The sequence below is a fragment of the Benincasa hispida genome, chromosome 2 (genome assembly GCF_009727055.1).
Source record: "Benincasa hispida cultivar B227 chromosome 2, ASM972705v1, whole genome shotgun sequence".
Lineage (NCBI taxonomy): Eukaryota > Viridiplantae > Streptophyta > Magnoliopsida > Cucurbitales > Cucurbitaceae > Benincasa > Benincasa hispida.
In genome coordinates, this window is record NC_052350.1 from 51,614,550 (window position 1) to 51,625,666 (window position 11,117).

Below are 11,117 nucleotides of genomic sequence, written 5' to 3' on the forward strand. Positions count from 1 at the left end.
TGGTAAGAGATAATTTTTATCACATTATTGATGCGTTGTAGTTAAAATTGCATGTATTTTATACATAGAAAGATGAAACCTTAATATTTAATCTCTCTCGTTTCCCAGATAGTGCTGCTTATAGATTCATGGTGGTTAGATCATAAATATCTGATATCAATAATAATTCCATAATATGATCTATTGAAGTTTAATTCTTTGAGGATATATTTCCTTTAAAGGAGGAAAGACACAAAATTAATGGTGCCAAAAGAACTAATGAGGCTAACTCTTTGAAAGGTCCAGACGATCAGAATACTGAGTCTGAACCTAGAAGAAGCAAAAAAGCTGAGAAAGCTACTTCTTTTGGACTCGATTTCATAACTTATATGATAGAAGATGGACCTCAGACTTTTCAAGAAACTGTATCATCTCCTAATGCACATTATTGGAAGGAAACTATTAATAGTGAGCCATAATTTATTTTACAGAACAATATTTGAGTATTAGTTGATTTACCTCCTGGAAGTAAACCAATTGGGAGTAAATGAATTTTTAAGAGAAAGCTAAAGGCCTACGATACTATAGATAAGTACAAAGCCCGCTTGGTAGCTAAAGACTTTTGTAAAAAAGAGGGGCAAGATTTCTTTGATACCATTAACGAGGATTACATCTATAAAGATGTTAATTGCAAACTTTACAAATTTTGGAAATAAACCAAGTGGATGTAAAAAATGCATTATTAAATGGAGATTTTGTTGGGATTTGTGCCTTAAAGCCTCGTAATTTATTAGTTGATTAATTTAATTGTTAATTAAGCAATATTAATTTATCCATTAATTGAAAAAATTCAGGTCTATTAGATAGACTATTTAATTTAAATAAAAATTAAATTAAATAATTAGAGGACAAATTAATTAATTAATTTGAATTAGATTCAAATAGTTAATAATTTAATTTGGATGAAATTTAAATTAATGATTCTACCAGAGATAAATATTTAAATATGATTTAAATATTTTAAACCATTTAATATGAGATATTACTTGGGTAGATATTTATTAATAGTGTATATTATTAAATATTTAATTTAAAATTTCTTCAAAAAGGTTATCCCAATAGAATTAGGAGTAATCCATAAAGTTCTATAAATAGGACCCTTAGGAGCCCTCATAATACACTCTACACTCTCTACAATAATAATATCTATGATTACCCTAAAACTCTCCCTCTAATATTTCTCCCAATTTTCTTAGAAAAGTTCTAAGAAAATTATTCTTCCTAGTCTCTTTATTCTTTCAAGAAGCGGTTCCTACAAACCGGATCCTTGCCAGAGTCATAGCAAGTAAGATCTTGTAGAATTGAAAGAATTCAAGAACGAGACAACCAATTTCAAGAGGAGATTTTGCTACAGTCTTGGATCAACAAAGGTATGTTGTTTAACCTTTTTCATGTTTATTTTTTAATTGTTTCAAGAAATTAAAAAAAAAAAACAATCACATGCTTCTGCCAGGATTCAATTCCCTTCAAATTTAGATGAAGAAATCTATATGAAACAACATGAAAGATTTGCTATTAAAGGACTTGAAGACAAAGTTTGTAAACTTGTTAAGTCTCTTTTGAAGAAATTGAATTCCTTGGCAGAAGCGTGTGAACGTAAGTTTCAGTGTTATTCATTTTGAAAACTCGAAAAATTAGGGAAACAAAGAGATACAAAACAAACATATCTAACTTAAGCATGCTTCAGGGACAAGAAGATTTACCCTTGAAGACCTTATTCAATAGAATTCTTTTCTTGTGTCGATCTCACAACCAGTCACAAACTCTTATGTATTGCAAAGGCTTTCCTCCAAGAATAAAATGAGAAACTTCTCTAAACATCACCACTGAGCTTCCTTCTATTGTCATGTAAGAAATATAAGTATATGGATCCTTATTGGATGGAAAATAGTTCTTGAAGAGAGAGAGATTTGCTTGAGAGAGTTTTCTTTTATATAGAGATCTCTAGTTGTTCATCAACATACTTAACACACTTTTAAAAATTTCTCTAAAAAATTCCTTATGTGAGACGTTGATGGTGATCTGGGTGGGGGAAGGGGGAGTTACAATCTCCCTCCTTTCAACTGCAAAATAACTTTCTTTGGGAGTGATCTAAATTTTAATTTATTTAATATATATTAAATCAAATTATATATTATTAATAAATATGAATTAATTAACAATTATTTATTTAATAAATTTCATATGATATATTTAAATTTCATTTGAATCTTATTCAAATAATGTCTTTTTATGTTAACCTATAGTATTTAATATGCATCTCATTCATATTAATCTTAACCTATTAGTAATTATATTAATTTTCATTCAAATATATTACTCTCATATAATAAAATATAATTTGAACTCATTCAAATTAACTTTATATTATAATGTATCAATATACCATTTAATTATTTGAATCTTATTCAAATATTTATCTCTCTCATATTAATATTAATTATAAATCATATTATAATATTAACTTATATATCATAATGTATCAATATACATTATAGTCATATATTAATCACATTAATATAGATCACACCTCTATATCTTATAAATAATTTGAACAAATTCAAATTATTCCAAAAACATTTATTCCTTGTTTTATCTTTAATGAGATAGGAAGGGACCTTATAGACCTACAATTAAGAGCTCAAATGATATGATATTAATTAATTAAACTTTAAATTAAATTAATCATATTCGTACTGCAAGTCACTTCATTAAGACCACAACTGCATTCTTTGCACTGTAGATATATTTTTATGTCCACAGTACAACACCGATCATAGTCAGTCAACCTTCACGAAATTGCTCATAATAACAGTTAGGTCAAATTTTACCGTTTTACCATGTATTACATCTAACTCCTTAAGTACCATTGACCCCTCCAATGAACAAACAATTTATAGTTCAATTATAAACTAATCCCTTTGAGAGGTTTGAGGCCTTATTGTGTAAGATCTTAGAATCAACCCTTAAGAGGCTATTCATTTACTTATCCTAAGAACGAGAAGAAGAGAATTTCATCTTGTGTAGTTATGTTTCCCAGCTCCCTATTCGAACAAATTCCCAAAATAGTAGGCTTATTGAGTCGAACGAATGTGGCCACTCTCACCCATACAGATCAAAGGATTACCCTTAATAGACAGAAGTTCATAAACCACTCAAGATTAAAGTCAAGTCACCTATGGTCATCCTATGAAATGTTAACCTTTCAATCAACGATGTTATAAAGAGAGAATAATCATTTCACAGTCTGATCTTATCAAACTCTTTATATAGGATACCTCCACTAGCATATTTCCACATATGAACGATTGGGATCTGATCGTTTGTAACATTTTACAACTCTATAACAGTTTCAAAGTGGGTCGTATCTATAGTGTCACACAACCTTATCCATATACTATAGACCATTTAGGTTATACTTAAACATGATCCATTTTTTGTCAACCACATACATGTTTGAGTTACATAAAATAACCTCGGATTTAGTTTATTGAATTAGGGTACAAATAAATAACTTTTTTTTATTTTATTTATATAAAAAAATTGTATACAGTTTACAAAATGAGATTAAGAACACCAATCCTATCATCTTTATGGGTTGAAACAAGCACCCAGGCAATGACATGAAAAATTTGATCACACTATATTATCAAATGGATTTAAGAAATGAGTGTGGTATTTATGTTTTAAAACCATAGATATGAAGGAATTGAATTCCTCGAGGAAGTGTGTGAACGTCGTGCCAATGATAGTCAAGTTTGAAAAATCACAAAAATAGAGAAGCAAACAGAAATTAAGGATAAACATGTGAAGTTACAACATGCTTTATGGAGAGGAAGATGGGAAGAGAAAAATTAAGCTTGAAGATATTTTCCTTTAAGTAATTCCTCTCCTTTGATCAGAACTCTTCTCTGTCAAACAACAAGACCATTCACGAACCAAACAACACGAATATGAATCTAAAAGACACTACCACTCAGTAATCTTGCTATTCCCTGACAAAGAATGAAATTGTGGGTATTCTTGTGTTTTGTGAGAATGAAAGGTATTGTAGGAAAAAAAAATGAGACAATCAATTTTGAGAGAGATTTTCTTATGTTCTTCTTATTCAACGTTTTCACCTCTCTCTATGTTTCCAAAAGAACACTGATAAGGAGGATGATGGAGGAGAGTTACAATAATTCTCCATCCACGTGAAATAACTCCCGTATAATAGGGAGTTGAGATTAATATTATCACATATATATAAATGTTTAATTAATTAATCATATATTATGCCATCTTAATCATATTAAAATGCAACTATCTCTTTATTGACCTATAGTTTTAATATGAATTCTTGTAGACATCTATTTGGTCCGACTTTTTTTTTTTTTTTTTTTTTTTTTTTTTTTTAAATATGGCTTATTTTATTTATTTTTGTTAATGGAGTTTTAAAAAAATCTAAAAAGATAAATATCTTTTATATATAGAAATAAAAGAAAAGTAAGAAAAACATAAATAAAAATATTATTATTTTTTTAATTTTTTTTTCTCATTCTTCCTTCTTCCTCATTCCTCTCCTATTCTTCCTATTCTTCCCATTCTTCCCCATTTCTCTCATTCTCCCTCACTTTTCTCCTCCATTTTATCAACTCTCTCTAAGCTAATTTAAGCCTTATTATAACTTATAAAAAGGGAACATAATACATTTTAAAAGGGGAAGAATACATAGAAAAGAGATTTATGTGAAGTAAAGGGGATCGAAGAATTATTATACACATTGAAAATAGAGAAAGGAGAGAATTATAAAGATTTAAGAAAGAAATTGGAGATGAGATGAGAAGCGAGTTTAGGTGGAGACATTTTAGAGAAAAGAGTAGAAGAAAATCATAGTAAATTTCCAACATTCCAGTGTATCTATCACAATCTAAACTCTAGCGAGATCCCCATCGACGCATATGACTTCCGACGAACGGCGTGCGAGCTAGATTCTAATGAACCCAAAACTGCAACCCACTTGCAAAAAGAAGAATGAAAGAAAGAGAGGAGAAGGAAAGGAAATGGTAGAAGAAGAAAAAAGAATAAAAATCATGGAGGAAGAAAGATGAAAGAAAAAAAAGGTAAAGTGTGGTAGGTCCCATTTTAAATTTCTTTTATTATTTTATTTTCTCTCTTTTATTTATTTATTCTCCAAAATCTTCCTTCTTTAAATGGATTTTAGAATTCAATTTGATATCAATTTAAACTTTTTTTTTATAAAGTTTGTTTCAATTTTTCTAAAGGTTTTCAAATTGGCTTTATTAAAAAAAAATCAATAGATTTTAGTCACAACTGGTTTCAATTTAGTTTTAATTAGTTTTACAAATAAATTCTAGTTTGGAATTCCCAAATAAAACTTATTTGGATTTGATTTGAAGTTTTCTAATTAGCTTCGGTAATTTTTTCCAAATTTCAATTTAATCTTCAATTTGGAGTTTTAAAAAAGAACTCCAATATCACTTTGGTGTCCAACCCTTCAGTTTAACTAAAATGAATTTTGGAATCATTTCAATTCTAAGTTTCTAAAACTTTAATTTAATATTTTCATAAATGAATTTTAACTTGGTTTTAATTCACATTTGTTGAATTTCAATTCCATTCAAGTTTAATTTTCAAATGTTTTAAATTTGTTTTAATTCGAATTCCTAAAGAAAATTCAATTTGATTTAAATGATTTTGAATCCAAAGCAACCTCAATTTGACCTTTACTTTTAATAGTCCATAAATGATTTTTAAATTGGTTTTAATTCAAATTTGATTCAAAGTTTTCAAATTTGAATTTTCTAAATGAAACTCCACTTAGGTTTAAAAAATAAATTTCAATTTTTCTTTTAAGAAAAGGGCAACCTGACATGGTAACTCGCTCTCACGACATGGAATTGATTATTGCTAATAGGGGAACAAAGGATTTCCTGACCCCTCAAGCAAAGAAGGACAAGAAAGAAGTTAAGGGTGTTAAAAAGATTGTGAAAAATGCCACGAAGGAATAAATAGTCGTTAATATAACCCTACTGAGAAGAAGGATGAGGGAGGTGAAAGACGTTGCCTAACTTTGAAAGAGAAGTAGGAAAAAGTTTATCATTCTTCCTAACTATTGCAAGTATCACAGGATCGTTAGCCACCCGGTTGAAAATGTTTTCTGCTAAAGGAGTTGATTCTAAGGTTGGCTCGTGAGAGAAAGATTGAGTTGGATTTGGACAAGGTTGCTCAAACAAATTATGCCGTAGTTGCAGTAACTCTGAATGCTCCAACATTGACTATATGGTATGATGAAAGAGATAGTTTGGTCCAGTTTGGGACCTTTGAACCTGTGGTCGTTCGATTTTAGCAAGCGATTGAATGATAAATTTTCAAAACAAAAAGGAACATGTTTATAGTGACGATGATGAAGGATGAATTCTTGTAACACATCGAAAGAAGAAGAAGTCGAGTTCTACTAAAAAAGAGTCGCGCTTCTATCGAGTTAAGTGGGAACATAACTTAAAAAAGGAAGGGAAAAATGAAGGCTTGGAAGCCCAAGCTTGTTGAGGAGGAAGATAGGGACTTTCTTCAACCTAGGCGATAAGTGACGTTAGCATATTTCCTTTCGGAAAACTTCTACGGCTGTTATTCAAGGAAAACGTCAAAGGTTGTTGCCTGTCATGCTATCTGCACAATAGAAGAAGTGGATGCTTCTCTAAGTTCATTGAAAATGATGGAAGAATCAAAAGACTTACTAGCGTTCAACATAGATGACCTGTTGTTTCTCCCTCAAGAAAATAAGACGACTCTTATTGATACATTGCTAGAAACACATCTAGCATACCGAATTCTACGACGCGTGCATATGCCTTGTGTTGTACGACCATAAGTTTCTCAAATGAAGATACTGTTGGGATACATTCAAGAACAGAGAGTTGGTCAAATTCTCATTTACAATGGATCATCCATCAATATAATGCCAAAATGACTATGAAGCAATTGGACATCCTCATGGAAGAATTTTCGAATGAAAAGTTGGTAACTCAAGGTTTCAACCAAGGCCACCAACGGGCAATAGGCATAATACACTGAGAACTCCTCATTGGTGATCTGAAGGCAGATGCATTGTTTCATGTCATAGACTCGAAGACCATCTATAAGCTGCTGCTAGGACATCCTTGGATTCATGGAAATGGGGTGATAACATTGACAACACATAAATGTTTCAAGTTCTATCAAGATGGGATTAAGAAAGTTGAAGCAAACTCTAATCTATTTTCAGAAACTGAGTCTCACTTCGTAGATGCAAAGTTTTATTTGAAGAGTGAGGGTGTTGATGAGGCAATGCTCGTAGAGACTCCACCAATAAATGATGGAGGTGAATCCATGTTGAAATCACGAGTAGATGCAGAAAAAGAAACAAGTGATAAAGCACAAGCCTCTAGCTCAAAGGGAGTGGGGCATTTACCAGCATTATAAAGACACCGATTTTAAAAGACGAAAAGTCTCCAAGTCCTCCGACCTTGCATTATGTCCCTTTTTTGAGACGCAAGAAGGGTGAGTCATCTTTTAAAGAATGATCAAAAGGCTTGAAGGTTGGTGATATTGAAATCTTAAAGGAGAATTTTGTTGTACCACTCACGACAATAACGAAGCAGGAAATCCATAAACTAAAGGGAGACTTGACAAAGGTTAATTTGGCTAAAACACGAACGAAAGACGGGTTTGATCCTAAAGCTTACAAATTATTGGCGAAAGCAGGTTATGACCTCACAACTCATATCAAGTTTAAGAGCTTAAGGATTTATTAGCGAACCGAGCTTTCTTTGACCTAGAATAAGCTTTTGCAGGAGGGGTATTGGGTTTTATGTTCTAAAATACGTGTTTTGTAAACAATAAACTTATTCTGTTATCGATCAAGATGTTATTGAAGTTTATTCAATAAAATTGTTATTGAATATATGAATTACTCATTTTGTTTTAGAAAGAACCTAAATCCAGTAAACTAAGATCCATGACTATTACATGTATACTTGGACTTTATATGGAGATGTAAGAATGGATCAAGTTCGAGTAGATAGCCAAAATAGTCTATAGTATACGAATAATACTGGGTACCTTATCCTGGAGACCCTATTAGATGCAGCTCACTTTGTATTTAGTACAAACGATGTGATCTTGAATCGTTCATGTAGAGACATGCGAGTGAAGTGTCTTGTTCAAAGAGTTTGTATAGACCAGACCAAGAAATAAGTCACTCTTACTTTATAACGTTGTTTACTATTTAAGACTAACTATTTCAAAGCGATGACCTAGGTAACTCGACCTCAATCCTGAGCTAACCCTCTTGTTTATTTGAGATTATCTTTAGATTTGCATGGGTGAGAGTTGGCTCAACAGTGCCGGTTTAATAAGTCCCTCATTTCAGGTATAAGACCGAGTAAATAGCTAGGGATATAGGGTGCAAGACGAAATTCACTCCTACTCGCATTTAGGGATAGTAGAGAGGTTGTTCCCTTAAGTGTTGATTCTGGGTCTTGAAAAAAATTCCCCACCCTCTCATTGGCCTGAGAGGGACTCTGTTTAGTGATTGGATCACAAATCAATTATTCATTAAAGGATCAGTGGGACTTAAGGAGCAAGATGTAATCTTGAGGATAAAACAGCTTTTGACCCAATCGTTATCACAAACAACCTGTGAAGGGTTGATTTACTGATTATGGTTATATCGAGTGAACATAAATATATCTACAGTGTGGGGAGTGCAATTAGTAGACTTTAGTGAAGTGACCCAGTAGTTAACAAATGTTGGTTAATTGGGTTAAAGAGTTTAACTGATTAATCTCAGATTGTTGGAGCCCATGATCTGTAGGTCCATGAGATCCCTTACTAGCTCATATCAGACTAAACCTTAGAACAGTGTGATGAGTAAATTCGAAGTGTTCGAATTCGAATTGGGGAATATGTGTTAAATACATGCGATATATTAAACGTAGTATCATCAATTGAAAATAGAATGATAAAGAGAGAATTAGAGATATTTAAATAAGATTTAAATATCGAGACTATGAATAGGGATTTATACTGATAGAGAATAATGTTAGATTTAATAATTGAATATTGTTAATTAATTATTCAATATTAGTTTAATTTAATTTAATTATTAAAATTATTTTGAAATTAAATGAAATTAGTCAAAGTAGGTTAAAAGTCAAAATATTGACTTCACCAAGCTTTGAAAGTCAAAAGTCAAAGGTTGACTACACTAAGTGAAAAATTCCAAAATCCTTTTTGTTTTGAATTAAAATTGTATTTAGTTAAAGTCAAATGTTAATTCCAAAAGTCAAAGGTCAAAGTTAACTTCAATTAATGGAAAAATCCAACATTTTTATTTGAGTGGAAAAATCCTATTTTAAGTGGAATTATGAGTTATTCCATTTGCTAGGTGTTGATTCTACAACTAACCACTAAACCCATTAAAATTGAGTGCATTTTGAAGTGTCAAAATATGGTCAACTCAATTTTGCGCGAATTACATGTCATTGCTCTATAAAATGAGTGATAATGTGAAATTTAATTCTTCTTGGCCATTTTGGTGAATTTTCAAATTAGTTGAAAATTAATTTCCTTAAACTTAGAATTTTTCTAAAATATGTTTTAGAAAATACCTCAATTCTCTCTCAATTTTCATACTAAATTCATCCCTAATTTAGTCACTCATTGGATCTCACCATCCCATTCTAAGGCCAAAAATAGTCGGGAAGCCTCTCGTGGTGGTTTACGAATCATTAGTGAGGAGATTAGAGCGGAATCGAGAATCAATTTGGAGCCACAAAGGTTGTACTCTTAATCCCTTTATCTTATGCTAAGTTGCAGGCTTGTTCATATGAAATTAACATAATTAGATGCTTTAGACCCTTTGTTTCTTCTATTGTGCTTTTGAAGGTTCCATCAGGGGCATGCTATACCTGCATTGAGGAAGGGGCTTGGATATGAGTCGTCAGAGCCAGTTCACATAACTAAGAAGGGTGAAAGAAAAGGTGGTCGACAACAACTATATACTGTAGAGGAATTCAATGATGCAGGAGAAAGGGAGAGCAAGGATAAAAGAACCTCAGCCTTTTACTGCATCAGACCGCCTGTTGCACGTGCTTTGGTCTTTGAGAGATTGAGCTTGAAGAAAGTAGAGAAAGAAAGTCCATGCACGACTCGTGGCTCTATCCAACACTTAGCCTTTCAATGGTTGGCTATGCCTTTTGAGGAAGAAAAAAATCGTTTGTCAAACTCTAGTAGTGACGCGACCATCAACCTTCAAAAGATTAGGTGCAACTTTGAAGAAAAGCAAAGGAAAATCCTGCGCATCTATTTTTGATTGCCTTAAGCACGAAGGTGTGGAGGACTACTTTAGCAAGCGTGTCTTTAGTGAGATAAAGAGTGAAGGAGGAACTCGTAGTGTCGTCCCTAATATAGCCATAAGGAAGAAGGAGCCAATATCTCGCACGTCAATCTGGTAGTGACTCAAACATAAGAACACCGAAAGTGGTGGAACATAAAGAACACATGCACAGTGGGAGTGATGAAATCGACAACATTCTAATTGCAATAAAAACAAAAATAAACATGCAAAAGGGATAGAAAATACAACCTTTGAAGACTCCACCGCAAACTTCCTCTCCCGTGCACGAACGACACAACCAACGGTAAATCCCCACTATTCTCTAGTTGAAGAACACGGTTGTGGGACCATTTTGTTAGTGAAAATAAGGGAATTTCACTATAGAAAGAAGGAAAGTAAAGGAGAGTTGAGGTGGAAGAGTTTAGGTCAAAAGTTGTGGAAGCATTAGTCTTGCAAATTTAAAAAACAAAGCCATTTATAGAGAAAAGAAATGTAAAATCCCATTTTGCATGTCTTCCACTCAAACTCCACTAGTATATAATCTCTAGGTGTCAAACTTGGGAAGTGCCACTTCAAAGTCCACTTAGTTAGTGAGAAAATCCAACAATTGGATTTTTCCACTAATTAATTTTTTATTAAAAAAAATGAAATACAATTTTTCAAATTTAGAAATTATTTAATTAAAACATTTTCAATCAAA